The sequence below is a fragment of the Cimex lectularius genome, unplaced genomic scaffold (assembly GCF_000648675.2).
Source record: "Cimex lectularius strain Harlan isolate CLEC.00 unplaced genomic scaffold, Clec_2.1 scaffold92, whole genome shotgun sequence".
In the NCBI taxonomy this organism is placed as follows: domain Eukaryota; kingdom Metazoa; phylum Arthropoda; class Insecta; order Hemiptera; family Cimicidae; genus Cimex; species Cimex lectularius.
This window is the reverse complement of record NW_019942502.1, coordinates 152,265-173,205: the sequence shown is the minus strand read 5'-3', so window position 1 is coordinate 173,205 and position 20,941 is coordinate 152,265. Positions and strand designations below refer to the sequence as shown.

Below are 20,941 nucleotides of genomic sequence, written 5' to 3'. Positions count from 1 at the left end.
AAACTACTTCACCTGTTGTAGTTTATTTTAAGGTATGCTTAAATTAAAATTTTAATCAGTGTTTTTTAACACTTATGTATAAGTTTACAATTCGTAGCTGTACATTTTTGACTTATTGCCGTCAACAATAAAGAGATAATCAATTATTTTTAAACACTTTATCTTCTATACTGGGTGTAATCTGTAACCCCTTGCTTTCTAAAAAAATCCCTACCGTAGAAAAAAATGAAAACAGAATGTTTTTAGTATAAGCTCTACATTCAAAAGAGTTTACAATTTTTTGTAGCAAAATTTTTACTGTTGTCTATTTTCTATGTGATAATCAATTGTTTTTAATAGTACACTTTAACTTGATCAAATTTATCAACTATATTGGGTCAATTTCTGTCCTGGTTTTCGCAAAAATTTCTTTACCAAAAAATACAAAAATTACCTTTTTATCATAGATTCAGCATTAAAAAAGATCTATAATGTTGTAAAGTTTTTTCAAATCTTTTTTATTAAATCAAGTTTCTTTGTAGCGACTGTTTTATTACTTAGTGTGACAGAAATGTGGTCGGGTTTTTGAGTGGTTGTAAATTTGTAAAGTTACGCTTATCAACTCCAGCCAACCTGGTTTTTTCAAAAATTTCTTAACCGAGAAAAAAACCCTATCTTTTTAGCATAAGCTCTGTTTAAAAAAAATAAAATTGTAATATTTTTGTCAGGTTTTTACGGTTTTTCTTAATTAAACAAGGGTTTTTTTGTTGATTTTGAGTAACAGAAATGAATTAATGGTGACAATTTTCTAAGTGGTAATCGATTATTTTTAAAGATAAACTTTATCTAATAAACAGGGTATATACTTATGTGACCCCTAGCTTTCTCAAAAATTAAATAATGAAAGCAGTTTTTTGCATAAGCTCCACTTTAAAAATCGCTACATTGTGTCTGTCATGTTTCTTTGTGGCGACTGTTTTATTTGGTGTTACGAAAAATAACTGTTCGGTTTTAATTTTCTATGTAGTGATCGATTGTTTTTAAAGATGCAATTTATAACTGTAGAGGGCACCTATACGCACATATAAGTTTAGGTCCTCCGGGCCGGATACGTGACTCTCTAATACAACGTATTAAAAACTCTATCTTGCTTTCTTATAATTCAGATTGTCGTGTGAAAGATAAAAAACACGAAAACACATAATATACCATAGTGTACTTGATCAGCGAAGAGCAAAAATAATAAAAACTGTATGTTTTAATTTTTTAATTCTAACTTTTTAAAACACTAGATTCCAACATCGTTGGCATCCTGAAAGTGAAATATCTTGAATACAATTAAAAATCAGGCTTTGGACAATAGGAAATTTTTAGTTGAATAGGATAACAGTAGTATAACCTCCTGAAGTATCTTTGGCCTACTTGATCGGTAAAGAGCTAAAATAATAAAGGCTGTTGGTTTTAACCTTTTAATTCTAACTTTTCAAATTAGATTGCTTTCTCCTTAGTACCCTGAATGTGAATATCTCGAATATAATCAACAATTTTTTAAAATTTAATTTGGGAAGAACTTCCTGAAGTACTGACATCTATTCATGGAATACGCTGTATATTCACACATAAATTGAGGTCCTCCGGGCCGGATATAATATTTATCTATATATATTTTTTTAATGGCTTTATGTTCTATGCATATTAGCCAATGAAAATGCTATACGTATTCGTTTTCGGGGGTGGAAGGGTATCGTGAAAAAAAAGGCCAGAGGCGACGGCGGGAATTGAACCCGCGACCGCGGGGTCTACGAGCCGAGAGTCTCTCACGCTACTCGGCCCCATAAAATTAAACGTTATGAAAAAATATCTTTTGATTAAAGTATCACGTAACTCATAAAATATTAATCCTACTGTAAAGAGATAAATAAACATGAAAACACATAATATATCATGGCGACCTACTTGATCGGCAAAGAGAAAAAAATAAATAAAATAAAAACTGTAGGTTTAATCTTTTAATTCTAACTTTTTATAACATTAGATTCTATTATCGTTAATATCCTGAAAGTGAAATACCTCGAATATAATTCATGGAATACCTTTTGTATACATACATAAATGTTGGTCCTCCGGGCCGGATATAATATTTAGAAAATTAAAGTTATGAATTAATGTAGGTTGATTAAAGTCCCGCGTATTAATCTGTATTATATATATTGTGTAATAAATAGCAAATTAATCGTTATTAATTGATATCGTTATTGTTTAAAGTTCAGCGTATTTCCTAACACATTAAGCCTACTGTATATGTGATTATTTAAATAGAAAATGCAAAGAAAATCTTATGACATTCATTTTTTTTTATTGTGACATTAAGCAAACGAAATACGATATCAATCAGAACGTAAAGTTTTATGAGTTTTTGGGCAGCAGTAATCGGCTTTTTCAAAATGCCTAATACAGCCAAAGCGATATGCTATTTTTAAGTTTTAAGTAGAGTGTTATTTCAGTGGGCCTTGTAGTACAGTTGTGTATATATCAATATAATGTTTTGAAAATAACAAAATTCTGGAAAATAAAGAACGTGCGGTTAATCGTGAGTTTACTGTTTAGAGTTTATCATTTCGCGAACGATCTGGATCAATAGGAATAAAGCATGAGACTTATAAGCCGTTAAACCCTCGGTCTTACCAAAGTCCTACGTGATAGTTCGACAAAGCACGTGTCAAAAAGGTGTGAAATTCTCAATAAGCACAACAGGACTTTTTCAGGATTTTGTTGGAAAGTCGGCGACTTTAGCCCGGGCAAAAATTGTCTTGTTTACAGGGGTTGACGCAATAAAATGTTAACAAAAGAATTACGTTCGAGTTTGAAGAGGCCAATTAGCCGGAGCTTTTCCCAGGTTCCTTTTCAAAATCCGTATTTTAGAGGTGTGCTGGTAAAAGCAAACAGAACATCGGCCCTGTGTACTAAGCATACGCCATTAAGGTGTGAATAACGCAATTATAAGCTTTTAAGCTGTGGTCTTTTTGTAAGTAAGCGGATAATCAAGAAGGGGACAAAAGGGCCGTCCTGGTCCTACACCTCTCTTTTATTATTTATGAGGTTGGAGTCGGGTCGGGGTCTTGTAAAGGATGTTTCGGGTGGTAATATGGTGGCTTAGGGCTGGGGAGGCTTAGCCAATCTACCACCCGCTATCTCCTACCCGTGTCGCCTGAGCAGTATATCTCCGTGACGCACTCCCTTGCATTTCTAATTCCCGCAGCGCACATCCGCCGTTTCCTTCTGGGACAATTTTACGATTTGTTAAACGATAACGGGTAAAGGTGTGTCCCACGCGCTGAATACCATCACTCACCTCTGGTCTCCTTTTTGGAAATGAATTTCTTCGAAGAGAATCCTCACACGTTCTCTCGGCCTGAAAAAGAGAGGAAATAACATTATTGGTTCATGCGAAACGATTTACCACATATAGAATATATTTTTCGGCAAAAATATATTCCTTATCATAAAAAATCTCTTTGAAATGATAACTCGCACATGGCGCATGAGCCGTAATGACACTAGACGTTAAATACTTTTTAAAAGGATAGTTCCTACTCACAGTAAGTTGTTTTGCAACGATCCGGATTTCGAGCCTTTTTGCTCATCATCAGGTTGAAGGACTTCTACAGCCACGTCTCTCGACATGAATTGCTGAAGTGAAACCGCTGATACCTCCGCCCACGCGACGTTCCAATTAGCAGCTGATTTTTTTAACAATGCTCAATTCGAACGTGCGAAACGCGGAAATTATAACACAAATAAATATTAGAATAATAAATACTTAATATTACTATAAATTACTATAAAAATAATAACAATTAAAATAATTTTTTGGATGTTTGATATTGTATTTCATGCATTTATATACATATTTCAAATGGATATGGTAGCAGTAGACGATATTTTATGCATATGGTAGGGTACATTAGAAGCTCTCAAAGAATTCCTACAACTAATTAATTCTCTACACCGTAATATAAATTTTACATTGGAAATTGGCAAAGATGGCCGTTTGAACTTTTTATATCTAAAACTGTCCATAATAAACAACCTAAGAGAAATAGACGTATATAGAAAACCCTCAACTACAGACACTATGATACCAGCGGATTCTTCCCATCCATGGTCCCAAAAGGCTGCTGGTTTCATTTGGCTCGTAGACCGGATGTTAAAACCTCCGCTAATACCTGATAACTATAAAACATAATTAAAAACTATTAAAACCTTAGCAAAAAACAACGGGTATCAAGAAATATTTATTGATAGGTTGCTAGTAAAAAGAATAAAAAAATTAACTTTAAACGAATCAACAATAGGACTCAGCCACCCCACCACAAATGAATCAGTAGGTTTCCGTTGTTTGCCATACATTGGTGAATTATCGGAAAAAGTTAGTAAAATTTTTAAACAAGAAGGTTTTAGAATAGCTTTTAGAAGTACGGGTTCACTTAAAAACACCCTCTCAAAACCTAAAGACAAAGTAGACAACTTGGCAAAAAGCGGGGTTTACCAACTCAATTGTAATGATTGTGATATTAAATATATAGCACAAAACGGTAGAGAAATAAAAACAAGAGTAAAAGAACACTTGCCTAAATCGAGGAAATTTTCGAAATTTAAGGAGTAAAAGAAACAAAACATAATTTCAATTCAAATTGAAAGACAAGAGTGTTACCTATTTCAACAAAGGGAAAGAACTAGATTGGTTTGAGAAATTTGAAATTAAAAAATGTAAAATTGAACATGGTGATAAATGCATTAATAATATAACAGATTTTGATTTACCTCCCATTTTCAATCTGTACATAAATAATATCAAACATCCAAATAATTAAACTAATTATTTTAATTGTTATTATTTTTATAGTAATTTATAGTAATATTAAGTATTTATTATTCTAATATTTATTTGTGTTATAATTTCCGCGTTTCGCACGTTCAAATTGAGCATCATTAAAAAAATCAGCTGATAATTGGAAAGTCGCGTTGGTGCAGTTATCAGCGGTTTCACTTTGGGAATTCATGTCGAGAAACGTGGTTGTAGAAGTCCTTCAAGCTGATGATGAGCGAAAAGGCTCGAAATCCGGATCGTTGCAAAACAACTTACTGTGAGTAGGAACTATCCTTTTAAAAAGTATTGAACACCACACTCACTCCATTATTTATCATTTCTACTAGACGTTAAATTTAAGCATTCATACCCTTCTAATCTAAAACATGAACGAACAATTTAATCAATGATCATGGAAATAATGGAGTGTAAATTTATTTTCGTGATACAGAAAACAACACAGATTGTAAAATTGAACATGGTAATAAATGCATTAATAATATAACAGATTTTGATCTACCTCCCATTTTAAATATGAACATCAATAATATAAAACGTCCAAATAATTAAATTAATTATTCTAATTGTTATTATTTTTATAATAATTTAATAATATTAATGTATTATTCTAATTGTTTATCTTTTATCTTTAATCACTAATTTATAATTAATTTCTTACGGTATTTACTATTATAATATTTATTTGTGTTATAATTCCCGCTTTTCGCACGTTCAAATTGAGCGCCATTAAAAAACCAGCTTCTCATTGGTACGTCGCGTTGGCGGGGGTAGCGGCGGGTTCATTTTTGCAATTCATGTCGAGAGACGTGGTTGTAGAAATCCTTCAACCTGATGATGAGCTAAAGGGCATGAAATCCGAATCCTTGCGAAACAACTTACTGTGAGTAGGAGCTATCTTTTTAAAAAGGATTGAGGTTTGTCACCTATGGGTCGCCTACGGACACGTTTAGAAGGACAAAATGCCCCTTCCTTCACGGAAGGTTGGTCAATCAAATTTCGGGCTAATGCACTCGGCTCCTGATCTCTGCAGCGGACTGATCCTAGCTTCTCTAACTGGTTAAACCGTAAGTGCTTTTGGTCTCCACCGATTAAGCTCCTCCGTTCGCTCAATTATCAATTATTAATTATTAATTGCCACAAGAAAGTTTGAGGCCTATTTATTTTTAGTTTGTATCAATTTTACCATTGAGTTAATCAATTTATTTTTGGTCAAGAAGGTTTTGTTTTACTTTTGCTTTTCATTTTACTTTTCTTTAATTCCCCCACGCTTTCATCAAAGCGCACTCTGCTGATTTCGCTGTACGTGGGCTTTGGAATCTGCGAGCCATTTCCCGGACTTAAGGTAAGTTTAGGTAACCGAAGTCCGTCGCAGGATAGAGCAAAACTGACAGGTTCTTTGATTTTATAGACGCTTGTATAGATTTTTTCTAGTTTGGGAGAAATGGGATTTGTTCTATTGCGAATTAAAGCGACTGGATTTTTTTGTAGGTTGGAACGCTTGGTTCATTTCCACAGTTCGATTCACACCAGTTTGAAGAAATGATATGCAGAAGGCACTTGTTTTTTAGTGAGTTTCGATCTTTTCTCAAATTGTTTGGAAAGTTCATATCATCTATCGAGACCCAGTAGGAAGTCCCGAATTGGTTTCAGGTAGAACAACATAGCTTTACTTGATTGGAGGTGAATCACTGGAGGATGAAGGTTATTTGCTGCAATTTGGTTTAGTCGAGCATGATCCTCATTTTTTGAACCACTATTTAATCAGTACAGATAGCCTTGGAGTTTCTCAAGAACACTACTGGTTCTGTTTGCCGAGAAGACAGCGGATCGATAGGAATATCTGAAGTGTATACGGAAAAGAGAATGGGACAAAAGGTGCTGCCTTGCGGAACACCCACTTTGGAGTAATGGATGTATCTGATACCTACATGTCCGATAGTGGTAATTAGTAGGTGGAAGGTGCTCTTGAGTTTTTAGAGCAGCCCGAATCGGATCAAAGCTTAACTTAACGTCCAATAAAGCACCCAAGCAGCACTGTCTCGCCCAACCGGGCTTTCTATGGCATTGCTGAACGGTAGAATGACGTGACGGAATAACTCTGGACTTTTCACAAATAGTATTTTTAAGGTTTTTTCCATGTATTGTCATCAAACTGATACAGCATGGCATAGGGAGATGCTGACGTTTTTAAAGTTTAGGAATGGGTTTTATGATTGATGATTTCCATTGAAATGGGAAAGTAGTTAGTTTTAAGGAATGCGTTGTAACAAATTGCAATGAAAATTATAGAAGTTTTTATAAGATTTCGTATGTTTCTGGTATAGATGTCAAAACCTGAGATGGTTTTACCTCGATTGCAGGGTTTATTGGATAGAGGAAGTGGTAATAGGCTGCCTCGTTCCTGTTGAATGTGTTCCGATATTGGTCTCGACTAGTGGGTCGACCAAGGCTAAAGGACCCATTGTTATCGAGGTACTCTTTGTATATTGATCCTTAAATCGTAAGAATATATATAACTTTTCTCATCTATTTTCTCCATTTTCAACCCTAGTCCCTCCCAGGACACAGGAAGGGTTACAATACTATCTTTCTGTGATCTATATTGAAAGGCTCTATTATTAAATGCTTGCAATTGTTATAATTTTTATTTTATGTTGTTTACTGGATATTGTGAAAAAATAAGATATAGCAAAATAATTAAACTGAGTATTTTTTAATGTTGCGTTTGTTAAAATTTTTTTATTCTTGGCTTTACTTTTTCTTTATGAAGCACTTCAGTCGAGGTAGCGTCTTACGTATCCAACAGAAACCCTTCTGGATTTTGAATTGGAGATTTTATTATGAATAAAAACATTCATTTACTAACTGTCTGTTTTTTTGCCTTCTCTCGCCCTTTCCCCTGAGTTCTATAGCGCGTTGTAAATTTCATCGTCGACGTATCGAGAGAGCCGGAAAAAGAAAAATACCGCCTTGAAACATCCTGATCAAAAATTCTAACGGTATCTATAATTGTGTCGAATAAATTCCTTTTAACCGGGTGTAATTTATTCAATTATTCAAGTATTCAAGAAAAGACAATTTTAGTGCCATATTATTTTCTAGACTAAATTTAACCTACTTCATTAAAATTTGCACAAATCCTTACTTTTATGTTGAAGAATGATATTATAGACTCATTAAATTATTTTTTAAACATTTTAAAAAAAGGTTTTTTACGAATTATTCAGAAATCGTCAGATGCGGTCTGGTGTGATGTAGGTTTCAGAAAACCATTTTCTTTATCGTGCCAACGTTTCGATCTTTATTGAGATCATCTTCAGGACACGCACACTCTCAACACGACAGGCAAGAATGGCACATTTACGCAGAAAAGAAACATTTTGAGTGAGTAGAAATACTTTCGTTGAATATAAAACAAAAATTCGGCGACATTATGTTGCCATCATCAGAGCCTATTTATTAAGAAAAAATATACATAATTAATATAAATTTAACAATCAACAATTAAAACAATAATGCATACTTTCCCAAGAGAGAAACCCCAAAATGGGTACATGAGGTGTTGTCGGTCTTGACGGTTGGTAATGAGTTTAATGTAAAAAATTCACTTGACGTGAAACAAAAACTTGAAAATTTAAGAGTGACAGAGGTTGTTGTTTCTTTTGATGTGGAATCATTATTTACGTCGGTGTCATTGGGTACACGTATATTGTACATAAAAAATGGGGTGTGCTGGAGAGTTGCTTCCTAGATCTACCTATTGAGATATTTGTGGATGCGTTGGAGTTCACGTCCATGATTGGCTACTTTAAATATGGAGATGATATCTATAAGCAGAAGGATGGTGTTGTTTATCCCCAATTCTTGCTGATTTGGTAATGACTGATTTGCTCGAGTGGTTGTTGCTCCAAGTCCCTTACGATATAAAATTCTTAATTAAGTACGTGGATGACCTTCTGGCAATTGTACCAAAGGAGCATTTCCAAAAAACTTTTGAATCTTTAACTCATATCACTCTGCACTTAAATTTACATGACAATTAATTAAGGTTTTTAGTTGAGATGAAAAAAGTTAATGGCGCGAGAGGGATAGCTCAGGTGGTAGAGCAGCGAATCTAGCCGAAGGTCGTGGGTTCGAATCCCTCTCGTGCATTAACTTTTTTTCATCTCAACTAAAAAACCTTAATTTATTGTAAAGTATTAATTGGTCAAGCGGACCACGAAATTAGTGAAATTAAATAAATAAACACACGAAATCGTCGGGGTCACCAATTTAGTTTAAACACTAAGAGGTACAATAAGCAACACGTGTTCGGTCGAAAAGATACTTGTTTATTAACTTCTAAAAAGCAGTCTAGGAAGGTTCACTTTTTTAAGGCAGTATTGCCAAAATGGTTGCCACAGTTTATAAGGGGGTCTCCTGGGGTGGTTGCGACGCTCAATATGTTGGACAAACAAAGCAGAAAATTCGTATTAGAATGAACCAACATGGATTGGATTTTATTCATAAAAAGTTGACGACAGGGTTGTCCTCTCATGCTACAAAGAATGGTCATTTTTTTCAGGACTTCGCGGAGATCTTGGGTCGAAATGTCGGCTTTGAAAGAAGACTCCTGTCGGAAAAGGTATATATCCATTTAACGAGAAATGCCTGCAATTTAAATGGTGACGAACTAGGTTCCATCTCAACATTTGCGAGGCTATTGGAAATTTATAAAAAACGGAAAAAAGGTGGTGACCGTTAGAGGGCGCGTAATGCAGAGTGCACAGAGCCTGGTAGCCTTCACTAACTGTAACAGGTGCGTAACAGGTGTAACAACCTTAGGTGAGGCGACGTTGTGTCGTGTTCTCATCTTAATTGTAATCCTTTGTACATATCATTTTAACAAGCTGTAATTCTAGTCATTAAAATAATACTTTCTGTGATAACATATGTTTTTAATGTCAAAAATAGCTAGTAAGGACAATTTTTAAAAATGTTATTATATAAATAAATTATTTTTGTCAATTGTTAATGTTATATGCGAATAATTAATCAACTACACACGCGGCCCATGTGCTTCATAAACCAAAGCACTTTTGCATTAGTTTTTTCCGAAGAAAATTTTTTTTCTCTTCTCTCTTGGGAAATATGCATTATTGTTTTAATTGTTGATTGTTAAATTTATATTAATTATGTATATTTTTCTTAATAAATAGGCCCTGATGATGGCAACATAATGTTGCCGAAAGCTTGGTGATCCCAACACTTTTGTCTTTCTTTCACCTAGTAAAGACCTTAAAGATTTGAACTCTACATTGATTATCTGCAGGTCGATCTACAAACATCATAAAAACAATATTTTTTTGCATTGTATAAATTCATTTTTTTTCCACATCCTACATGTATTTGTTAAATTTCAACAATGTTTGTAAATCCCAGGCCCTGAAGATGATCTCAATAAAGATCGAAACGTTGGCACGATAAACAAAATCGTTTTCTGAAACCTACATCACACCAGACTGCATCTCATAATTTCTGAATAATCATCGATTAACCGTCACTAACCACTAATTCTTCATGAATATTCACCTTCTGAAATTGGCCTAAAACAACTGTTATTTCCTTAATAATTAATCATTTAAGTTTTTAATTTTTCCTTTTTTTATACGGAAGTGAATGACGAAATTGATCCCATTTACAGATTATGCAATGTGGAAAAAGAATCTGCCACCCATATCATCTTCGAATGCGAAGCAACGTTTCAACAGGGACATAACCTAGCATACAAAAAGAAGTATTGAGTGGATTGCACTAAACTAAGGAACTAGGAAGGTGCCAGAAGCATGCAGTGCCAGGGGATCACAAACCCCTTCCTAGTATCTATCATCATCACCCACATGTGCAAAACGCTCAAGCTAATAGATACATTCACACAATAAACGTCAATGCGTGAAAGAACTTTGAATCTTAATTACGCGTTACGTTTCTCCTTGTGATACAGACAATCTTAAGAATTATGGATAGGCCACACCTGTCCCGTGCGCCGCGGATTGTTCTCTTTCTAATAGAATCTGTCTCATAGTTTTTTCCGCGCTGTGAAAGGAGCTTATCCGTTGTATATTTTTTTTAACAGGACAGCAAAAAGCGACCATGTTCCATAATGCAGCCACCAGGTAAAACTCTTAAAAGGAAAAAAAAATGCTTGACATTCCGCCCACGGCTTTGTCAGGTAAAAGAAATTATGATAAATAGATGTAAGGTAAGTGTAAAAGATTAAGTTATCTCCGGTCGGGATCCTCTCAAAGCGGTAACTGCTTCTTTTGGTATGTTATTTCAAACAGAATATTCAATGAAAAGGCCTTAAACATTAGGTACTACACCGGCATAGAATAGCCCTCGCCTTATTAGCTGATAAATTTTGCTCGATGCTTAATCATTACGGTGAACTCGGATACGCATTTGTCTTGGTATCAGGAACATATTGTGCGAAACAGTTTCGAGATGAAAAATAAACGTTAACGGTGTGAGCATACGTTCAAAAGTTGCTTTTTGTAATATTTCAAACCGCACATCCATCATTATGATAGATTATGCGACCCAACAGACGAAATAAACTGGCAGTTGAAAAATAATAAGTCAGTTCCATTTTGTTCAATTAATTTTTGTGTTTACCAGCGTAAAATTAGTTTTAGCCTAGTTATGGAGAAACTAATGGGACATGCAAATCTTAAAGCGAAAACACTACCATCGGGTTCATATCGTCTTCCCATCAAATAAGATCAAATCTGACCACCTGGAGACTCTGAAGGCGTGGGGAGTTTGAAATTTTAAAACTAACACACTGCGCAAAAACCCCGCAGATATGACGTGGAAATAATTTATGAGACCAAGAATCAAGACTTGGATTACATATGAAAAAAATGTTCAGAAATTACGAAAAAACAAAATTTTAAAATTTCACAGGGAAAACGTTGTGTGTTTAAACGTTTGCAACTTTGTTTGAAACCTGCGGAATAAGAAATAAAATGATGTATCAGGATGTATAGGGTCTTATTTGAAATTGAATTTGGCCTGAGGTCCCGGAATTATTTTTCCCCAAAAAAAGGTAAAAATTTGAAACTTGACTGAAAACATATTAAACACGCATTTTTTTGATACCGTCATTGATTCTAGAGATTTAAGCCGGGCCATATATTTTTTTTAAAGGGTTCGCAACAGCAGAGGAAACATTCAGGATGCCGGTGTTTTTTGTTTTTTTTAAAGCCCATTTGTAAGTAGATTTGAATGCAGGGCCGCTGGATTCGAACATGGGACCTTTACCTTACAGTGATGCCGTGTCAACGCCTAAACCGACCCCGGTAGCCGAGTGGTTAGCATGAGAGACTCTCACGCCGCGGTCGTGGGTTCGATTCCCACCGTCGCCTCTGGCCCTTTTTTCCCGATAACCCCCAATTTGAACACACAAGAATTCGTACCATGGCTAATATGCAAGGTCATAAGGCCAATAATTAAAAAAAAAAAAAACCTAAACCGTTGTGGCCACGGACGACCTATAGTACAGTAGTTGTACATATATGTACATGATTATTCGGAAATCGTGAGATGCGTTCAGGAGTAACGTAGGTTTCAGAAAAACATTTTTTTTTTATCGTGCCAGCGTTTCGTTTTTTTTCACATCCTACATGTATTTGTAAAATTTAAAACATGTTTGTAAATCCCAGGCCCTGAAGATGATCTCAATAAAGATCGAAATGTTGGTACGATTAAAAAAAATGGTTTTCTGAAACCTACGTCACACCAGACCACATCTCACGATTTCTGAATGAATAAAGTAAATATTTTCTAAAATAAATGAGGATGGCCTCTCTTTGCCTCTCGGTGGTAGTAGCTTCCTTCCTCTACGGCATCCATTTTGAGGTCACATTCGAATTTAAATGATGTATACTTTATTAAAGCTCTCCGTGGCCTTTTCATTTGTCGCCGAGAATCAAATAGATTACACGACATTTGAAAAATGGCAAAAAAGAGGGAAAATTCAAAAGGTGCGGTTGATATGGGAAGTTAGTGCCTGAGAGGATCGAAGTCACGATAGCTCAAGGGGTAGAGCAGCGGCGTATTTAGCCGAGGGTCGTGGGTTCGAGTGCCGCTCGTGACACTGACTTTTTCATCTGAACTAAAAACCTTGATTAATTGAAATTTAATATAATCACAAATTTTAAGTGACCATAGGCAAAATTTCACGGAAGACAAGTTAGAAAAGTACTTTAGTTACTTAACATTAATTATACACAATTAGTATAAAATTTATAATTTAATTATGTAAGGAAGAAAATATTTTTCTTAAATGTAAATAAACTCTAGGTGGCGTCGGTGGCCGCAACGGTTTAGGCGTTGACACGGCGCTCATCACTGTAAGGTAAAGGTCCCGGGTTCGAATCCAGCGGCCCTGCATTCGAATCCAACATACTTACAAATATATATACAGGTGACTGGTGATAATTGTCGACAATTTTGGGACGTTTTCTATTCACCATATACAACAAAAAACTTCGTATTATCCCCTGTCCAAATGTTAACGGCAAAGAAGTAATTTTTTTTTTAATTTTTCGACTTAGGTCCATTCAATTGCTTATAAACTTCAGAATTAGAAGCATCTGGTTTACGCCACCTGAAAGAACATTAAATTTGCCGTAGGAAAACCTATTTAGATTGCAGAATGGATGAAAAAATTCTGCACGAAAAATGCAAAAAGGTTGTAATTTTTCGAAAATGTTGGATTGGTAACTGTTAATAACTACAAACTCCTGTAGCTTTGCAAATTCTCTTAAACGTTATGTCTTCAATTAGCTTCCAGCGGTATACCCATCTTTTTGGATTTCGACTCGGAAGGCCCCCATAAATTTTGCGTTTTTTTGAAAAAACTGATGTTGATGAAGGGGGGCACGCTCAATTTTTTCAGGAAATCCGTTTGGCTCTTAGTTTCGTGTCGAGGGATGGGGTACGGGCCTACTCAGGCTTTTAACCCCTCGGGTCCTCGTCGCCCGCCCTGTGTAATATATATATAGTTTCGTGTCAGTTCTTTATTGTTCATTAAATCAGTTTGCTTTATTTATCAGTTGATAACGTCCTCAGGTTGGTAATTTAAATTATGTCTTTGTTTCCTAATGAACACCTTCCTGATTGTCATTAAAAAATCTCTAAAATAAAAAACTATGACGATAGTCACTTCTTTAGCTTTAGTGAAGATATACTTCATTTTACTTATTAAATTCACTAGATTTCGTGGTCCCCTTGACCAATTAATATCTTTCAATTAATTAAGGTTTTTAGTTCNAATTCACTAGTTTTCGTGGTCCCCTTGACTAATTAATATCTTTCAATTAATTAAGAATACGACGATTTACACTAGACACACACACACATACACACACACACACACACATATATATATACAATTTCCTAATTGAAATTAATTTTTTGGCTGCACCTCCTTGGTTGCAGTGATGGAATAAATGAAACACAGACAATTTCTTACCAAATATTTGTAAAGAGTTAAAGAAAATTGGCTAATTAACTCGTACAGTTGCTGTCAGATCAGTCTGCTGTCCATTTATAGGTTATAGCCCTAAATTTTTGTCATGAGCGGATATCGGTACATTTTTTTTCGAGGGTTCGCAACAGCAGAGGTCTTATAAACCCTCAGGGTGCCGATTTGTAAGTATGTCGGGTTCGAATGTCGGGCCGCTGGATTCGAACCCGGGACCTTTACCTTACAGTGATGAGCGCCGTGTCAACGCCTAAACCGTTGCGGCCACCGACTCCCCCTATCTTCTTGCTATTGATGTCCATCGAAGGGCAAGAGTGTCTTTTTAAAAATGTCCACATTTTTTCTCATCACTCTTGTTCTCCATTTTTTTCAATTTTTGATAATATCAAGGTCTGGGGAATTCAGCAGTGTAAATTTAATAAAGGATGGGATTAAGAAAGTACCGGCTGGTTTTTGTGATACTCATTGCTTACCACGTTCTAAATCAGCCGCGAGTAAACAGCTTTTAAGTTTATAAACTATACCTGGGTACCAGGCTCTAACAAAAGCCAGGGCCACATCCAGAAACACACAGAAGCAATAAGATATAGGCTGAAATTTTATTAAATTTTCAAGATTATATTCTCAACATTTTCAACATTAATAACACAAAATGTTATTGCCATCTTCTCCGATCTTTTTCATGTTTTGATAATTTAAAAATGAATATTAATCGTTACAAGTCGTAAATCATCTTACAAGGAGTAAGATTGGATTCTGCATTGCTATTTTATAAGAGCGAAGACGTTTTAAATTTATCTTTCATAAAAGTAGCTGTGCCGCTCGATAGCTCGTCCAAGTGCAATTCCCAGGATCATACCAACGTTTAAGTTTCCCAATCTCTCAGAGAATTTTTTCCACTTTCTTGCGACGTCCTCTCCACTACCTTAACTCCCTATTGAGACAAACTTCTTCCATTAACAACAACTTGGCTTATTAGAGCCAATTACTCAGATAATTGTTGCGGAATGGCGGAATCTTAGTAATCAAGGAGAAATTTAATTGTGAACAAACATCATCAGCGCTGAAATGTGAAGTTCGATTAAAAATTAATTAAAGTCTATTTCTTTAAAAAAAAACAAAAACGGCAGACTTTTCTGTAATAATTAAAAGATTTTTTATTGAAAATCATGACGTATAAGATCTGCGTTGAAACATGACTCTTTACATTTCACCTTTTACCCGGTAACTTTAACCTTTCAAGAAGATAATAAGCGAGCACGTACTTCCGAATTCTATCGCATGGAACACGATCATGACGGGCATGAGAGATCCTTCCGAAATTGGTAAAACACTTGAGAAAGAAGAGGACAGCCGGAGGGAAAAGTCATGCCAGCTTTTTGTCGTTGGTCACAGCTTTTATTTAGAAATATCCCGATTTAAATTTATTTCTCTCAACACTTCTGTCTTTTGTAGAAAGTTGCAAACTTTATTTGTCTGCTTAATCAAGCACTTCAAACTTCACCGAAAGTAATAAGAATATTAACTTTCTATTTAACTAATTATAAAAGATTTACATTACAAAAACATTGAGAAATATTTATCTAAAAAGTATAATTAAAAAAAAAACACTGATGGTATATATTTGATAAAAAATATCTTAAAAGAAACACAAACATAACATGAAAGAGCACTTTTGACTTGGCCCACATTTCACCACCACTCTCTAAATACTTTTATGTTTTCTATTTACGCGACTTAAAATCATGAATTTCTACAAAAAATAAAATAAATGCTTGTACGCTACATAGTAATAATTCATTAGATAATGTTGAATAAAATTATCATTAAGTACTTTATGCTTTTTTACAAGGGTCGAATTTAGGCAAGAAGAGTGCTTATAAAATGGGGTAAATCAAGGATGATTTCTTGGTCCACTATTATTCTCCATTAAATCGATTAGGTTTCGTGGTCCGATTGACCAAAAAAATTCTTTTCAATATAATTAATCTTTAAGCAAGGTATTGGTTGAGAAAAAAAAGTCAGTGTCACGAGCGGGATTCGAACCCACGACCTTCGGCTAAATACGCCGCTCGGACACCAACTTCCCATGTCAACCCCACATATGATTTTTCCCTCGTTTTTGCCATTTTTCAAATGTCGTGTAATCTATTTGATTCTCGGCGACAATTGAAAGGGCCACGGAGAGCTTTCGTTATAAAACTTCATTTTGCTTAATGAATCGATTAGGTTTCGTGGTCCGATTGACCAAATAAATCCTTTTCAATTAATTAATTTTTAAGTAAGATATTGGTTGAGATAAAAAAGTCACGATAGCTCAAGTGATAGAGCAGCGGCGTATTTAACCGAAGGTCGTGGGTTCGAATCCCGCTCGTGACACTGACTTTTTTTATCTCAACCAGGACCTTACTTAAAGATTAATTAATTAAAAATTATTCTCTATATTACTAAATAATCTAGAAAATAAACTATTTTAATTACAATCTTTTAAAAAAATTATCTCAACTAAAAACCTTAATTAATTGAAATATATTAATTGGTCAAGCGGACCACTAAAACTAGTGAATTTAATAAGTAAAAATGAAGTGTACCTTCACTAATGTTCTCCATGGCCATTTCATTTGTCGCCGAGAATCAAATAGATTACACGATATTTAAAAAATGGCAAAAAAGAGGGAAAATTCAAAAGGTGCGGTTGATATGGGAAGTTAGTTTCCGAGTGGATCGAGGTGATAGCTCAAGTGGTAGAGCAGCGGCGTATCTAGCCGAAGATCGTGGGTTCGAATCCCGCTCGTGACACTGACTTTTTTATCTCAACTAAAAACCTTAATTAATTGAAACATTATTTATAATTATTAAAGTTGTATTATTTTTCAGAGAAAAAAGGAGACGAATTGGCAAAGTTGACGGACATCGGCCCAGCGGTCAGCGCAGCACGTAAGATAGTCTTTTTTACACTTCCGTATTTTATGTCAAACCTGAGTAAATATTGGCAGTCCATATCCGAGAAGATCGTTAGAGGAGAAGGAACCTAGGTAGATGTCATGAATAAAACATTTAAGATTTTCGTTTTAATTTAACGAAAATAACGCTCATCTTCAGAATTCCCATGGATTATTACTTAGACCATTAGTCATTTTCATAATAATACTAATCTTATTAAAGCGAAAAGGTATTTTTTGTTCTTTTAATAACGGAGGTCTTCTTAATATCTCCTTTCTTCTAAACCTAGGAATCTCAAGTTCATTTTTATTCTCAGTTTATTTTTTTAATCTCTTCGTCATACCTTGGCATCAATTCCATGTCTCAAATTTTCTGAATAGATGTTTGGGTACCCCATGGATACTTAGCCCAATTTTATTTTGAACAATAAATAGGCTAAACCCGCACGACATGTGAGTGGTGCGTTACTGTATCTGTAGCGCCGTTAATTATTTACAAACCTGATAAAAGTTATAAACACGTTCCTTTTACCTTGTAAAGTTAATCCATTCAGTACATATTCTTTGTACTCTTTAAATATAAACACTTTAAACTACTGAAATTTGAGAATTTGATAGCGATTAGTTTTAAAAATAAAAGATCCTAAAAAAATTTTTGTGAGATATTGTACAAATTCGATCTATAAACAAGGTTTATTAAATTTTTGGTCGATAAAAATGATGGAAAAATGCCATTGATACAAAGCTCTGTAAAAGTGTTATTTGCATCATATATTTCTGTTACTGGAGATGCTATGAATTTTATATCTCAATCTAGCCATATCAAACCTAAATTATCAACTAGTTTTATATAATAATTACAGTTTAATTCAGTCATTACAAAAAATTAAACGCCAAAAATGAAAAAAAATGTAAGTTAAAAAAATATATATAACAGCAGCGGCGTATCTAGCCGAAGGTCGTGGGTTCGAATCTTGCTCGTGACACTGACTTTTTTATCTCAACCAGTACCTTACTTAAAGATTAATTAATTAAAAAATATTCTCTTTATTACTAAATAATCTAGAAAATAAACTATTTTAATTACAATCTTTTTAAAAAAGTTATCTCAACTAAAAACCTTAATTAATTGAAATATATTAATTGGTCAAGCGGACCACTAAAATTAGTGAATTTAATAAATAAAAATGAAGTTTACCTTCACTAATGCTCTCCTTGGCCATTTCATTTGTCGCCGAGAATCAAATAGATTACACGATATTTAAAAAATGGCAAAAAGGAGGGAAAATTCAAAAGGTGGGTTTGAGATGGGAAGTTGGTGTCCGAGTGGATCGAGGTCACGATAGCTCAAGTAGTAGAGCAGCGGCGTATCAAGCCGAATATCGTGGGTTCGAATCCCGCACGTGACACTGACTTTTTATCACAACTAAAAACCTTAATTAATTGAAATATATTAATTGGTCAAGTAGACCACTAAAACTAGTGAAATTAATTACAATGGTGATATCCTCTACGCCAACGTCCTGGGGCTCTTGGTGAAGGATCTAGAAGGATAAAGTGCGTAAGGAAACTTAAATGTAAACCTATTTATGTTTAGTGGTCTAATTGACCATATTAATTATTCTTTATGCAAGGTCTTGTTTGAGATGAAAAGTTAGTGTCACGAACGGGATCGAACCCACAACCTTCGGTCAATGTAAACCTTTGAAAAGTTAAACAGTCGACAAAAGAAAAATGAAAAATTGTGCTTTACACAAATGAAGTGTGCGAATAACTATAAATAAACGATGAAGTCTATTGACCACTCTTGTCAAGTCAGCCAGGGTACTTCATTCTTTGACAAATATTCTGTTAAGGCTAGTGTCTTTCAATATAACGTATCACTAGTGGGTAATTTTTCCAACATTAGTGTCAAAGTGTTTTTATTTGACATCATCATATTTTCGATTTATTTCTTTTGAATTTGTACATGCCAAAACTTTTACTTGAAGTAAATAAAAACAAATAAGGTTTTTATTTCGTTGGTTAAACGATTTTGATATTTTCAAATCGAATCACTGCCGGTTGAATTCCTCGGAATCTCCAGACAAAATCAATATAAGTCATCAAGAGTTAATGTCATCTCTTCGAAAATTTCACGCCCGCGAAGCTGTAATAAAATTGAAGACTTGATTGAAGTTTAACCTGGTTACATTTTTAATTTTTCACGGCAAACTTTCCACGGCGATTAATGCCTGTTTAATGGGGTAACTTTCCCCTATGTAGAAAAAAAAACTTCCAAAGTTGATTACCATTAGATAAAGCGTCAATAAATTGATAAACTTTTCTGTTTATATCAAATAATAATTAAGTGTTTAACGCAAATTTATATTATATTGATTGTTGTTTATTTTGAAAGTTGAATATGTCGATATTAACATTAACAATTTTTTTAAATGAATTAAATTAATTTTTTTATAAATCAAAATCACCATTTCATAAATTTACTAATTGAATTCACCTTTTCCAAATTATATTCTCTTTAAAGTTATCAAACTCACCAGTTTGCAAATAATATAAAATAAAACAATCTAATTCAACTTTCTGCAAAAATTAAATTAACTGTTTTGCAAATCAAATACACCATTTTACCATTTTACAGTGTAAATTCATTCTGTTACAAATCAAATTTACCTTTTTGAAAATTAAATTTATTTTTCTGCAAATCCAATCCACTTCTTTGCAATTGAATTCACTCTTTTCAATGTAAATTTGTTGTTTTACAAACCAAATTCACCCTTTTGTAAATTAAATTGATTATTGTGCTAATTACATTCATCCTTTTGCAGAAATGCATTCCTTTGTTGTGTAAATTCATTCTTTTGCTAATCAAATAGATCCTTCGCAAATAAAATTCAACTTTTTCAAATTATTTCACCCTTTTGCAATGTAAATTCAGTCATTTACAAATCAATTTCGCCTCCTTCTAAATTAAAATCACTTTTTTCTCATGTAAATTCATTCTGTTACAAATCAAATTCATCTTTTTGCAAATTAATTTTTTTCTGCAAATCAAATTCACTTCTTTGCAAATTGAATTCACTCTTTTGAATGTAAATTTGTTATTTTACAAATCAAATTCACCCTTTGGTAAATTAAATTGATTATTGTGCTAATTACATTCAAACTTTAGCAGAAATGCACCCTTTCGCAATGTAAATTCAGTCATTTACAAATCAATTTCATCTTTTTCTAAATTAAAATCAATCTTTTCCAATGTTAATTCATTCTGTTACAAATCAAATTCACTTTTATGAAAATTAAATTTTTTTCTGCAAATCAAATTCAGTTCATTGCAAATTTAATTTATTCTTTTGAATGTAAGTTTGTTATTTTACATATCAAATCCACCCTTTTGTAAGTTAAATGGATTTTTGTGCTAATTACCTTCACTTTTTTGCAGAAATGCATTCCTTTGCTGTGTAAATTCATTCTTTTGCCAATCAAATACATCCTTCGCAAATAAAATTCAACTTTTTCAAATTATTTCACTCTTTTGCAATGTAAATTCAGTCATTTACAAATCAATTTCCCTTTTTCTAAATTAAAATCAATCTTTTC

General features: G+C 33.8%; 1 protein-coding gene across 1 annotated transcript in view; it reads right to left on the bottom strand.

Moving 5' to 3' along the window:
* The window catches only part of LOC106666907 (suppressor of lurcher protein 1-like), a 156,156-nt gene that overhangs the window by 62,371 nt on the left and 72,844 nt on the right, over window positions 1-20,941 (bottom strand). The window contains exon 3 of the mRNA XM_014394445.2: window positions 3,332-3,391. The gene's annotated coding sequence lies outside the window, so the exon portion shown is untranslated. The remainder of the gene's footprint in view (window positions 1-3,331; window positions 3,392-20,941) is intronic.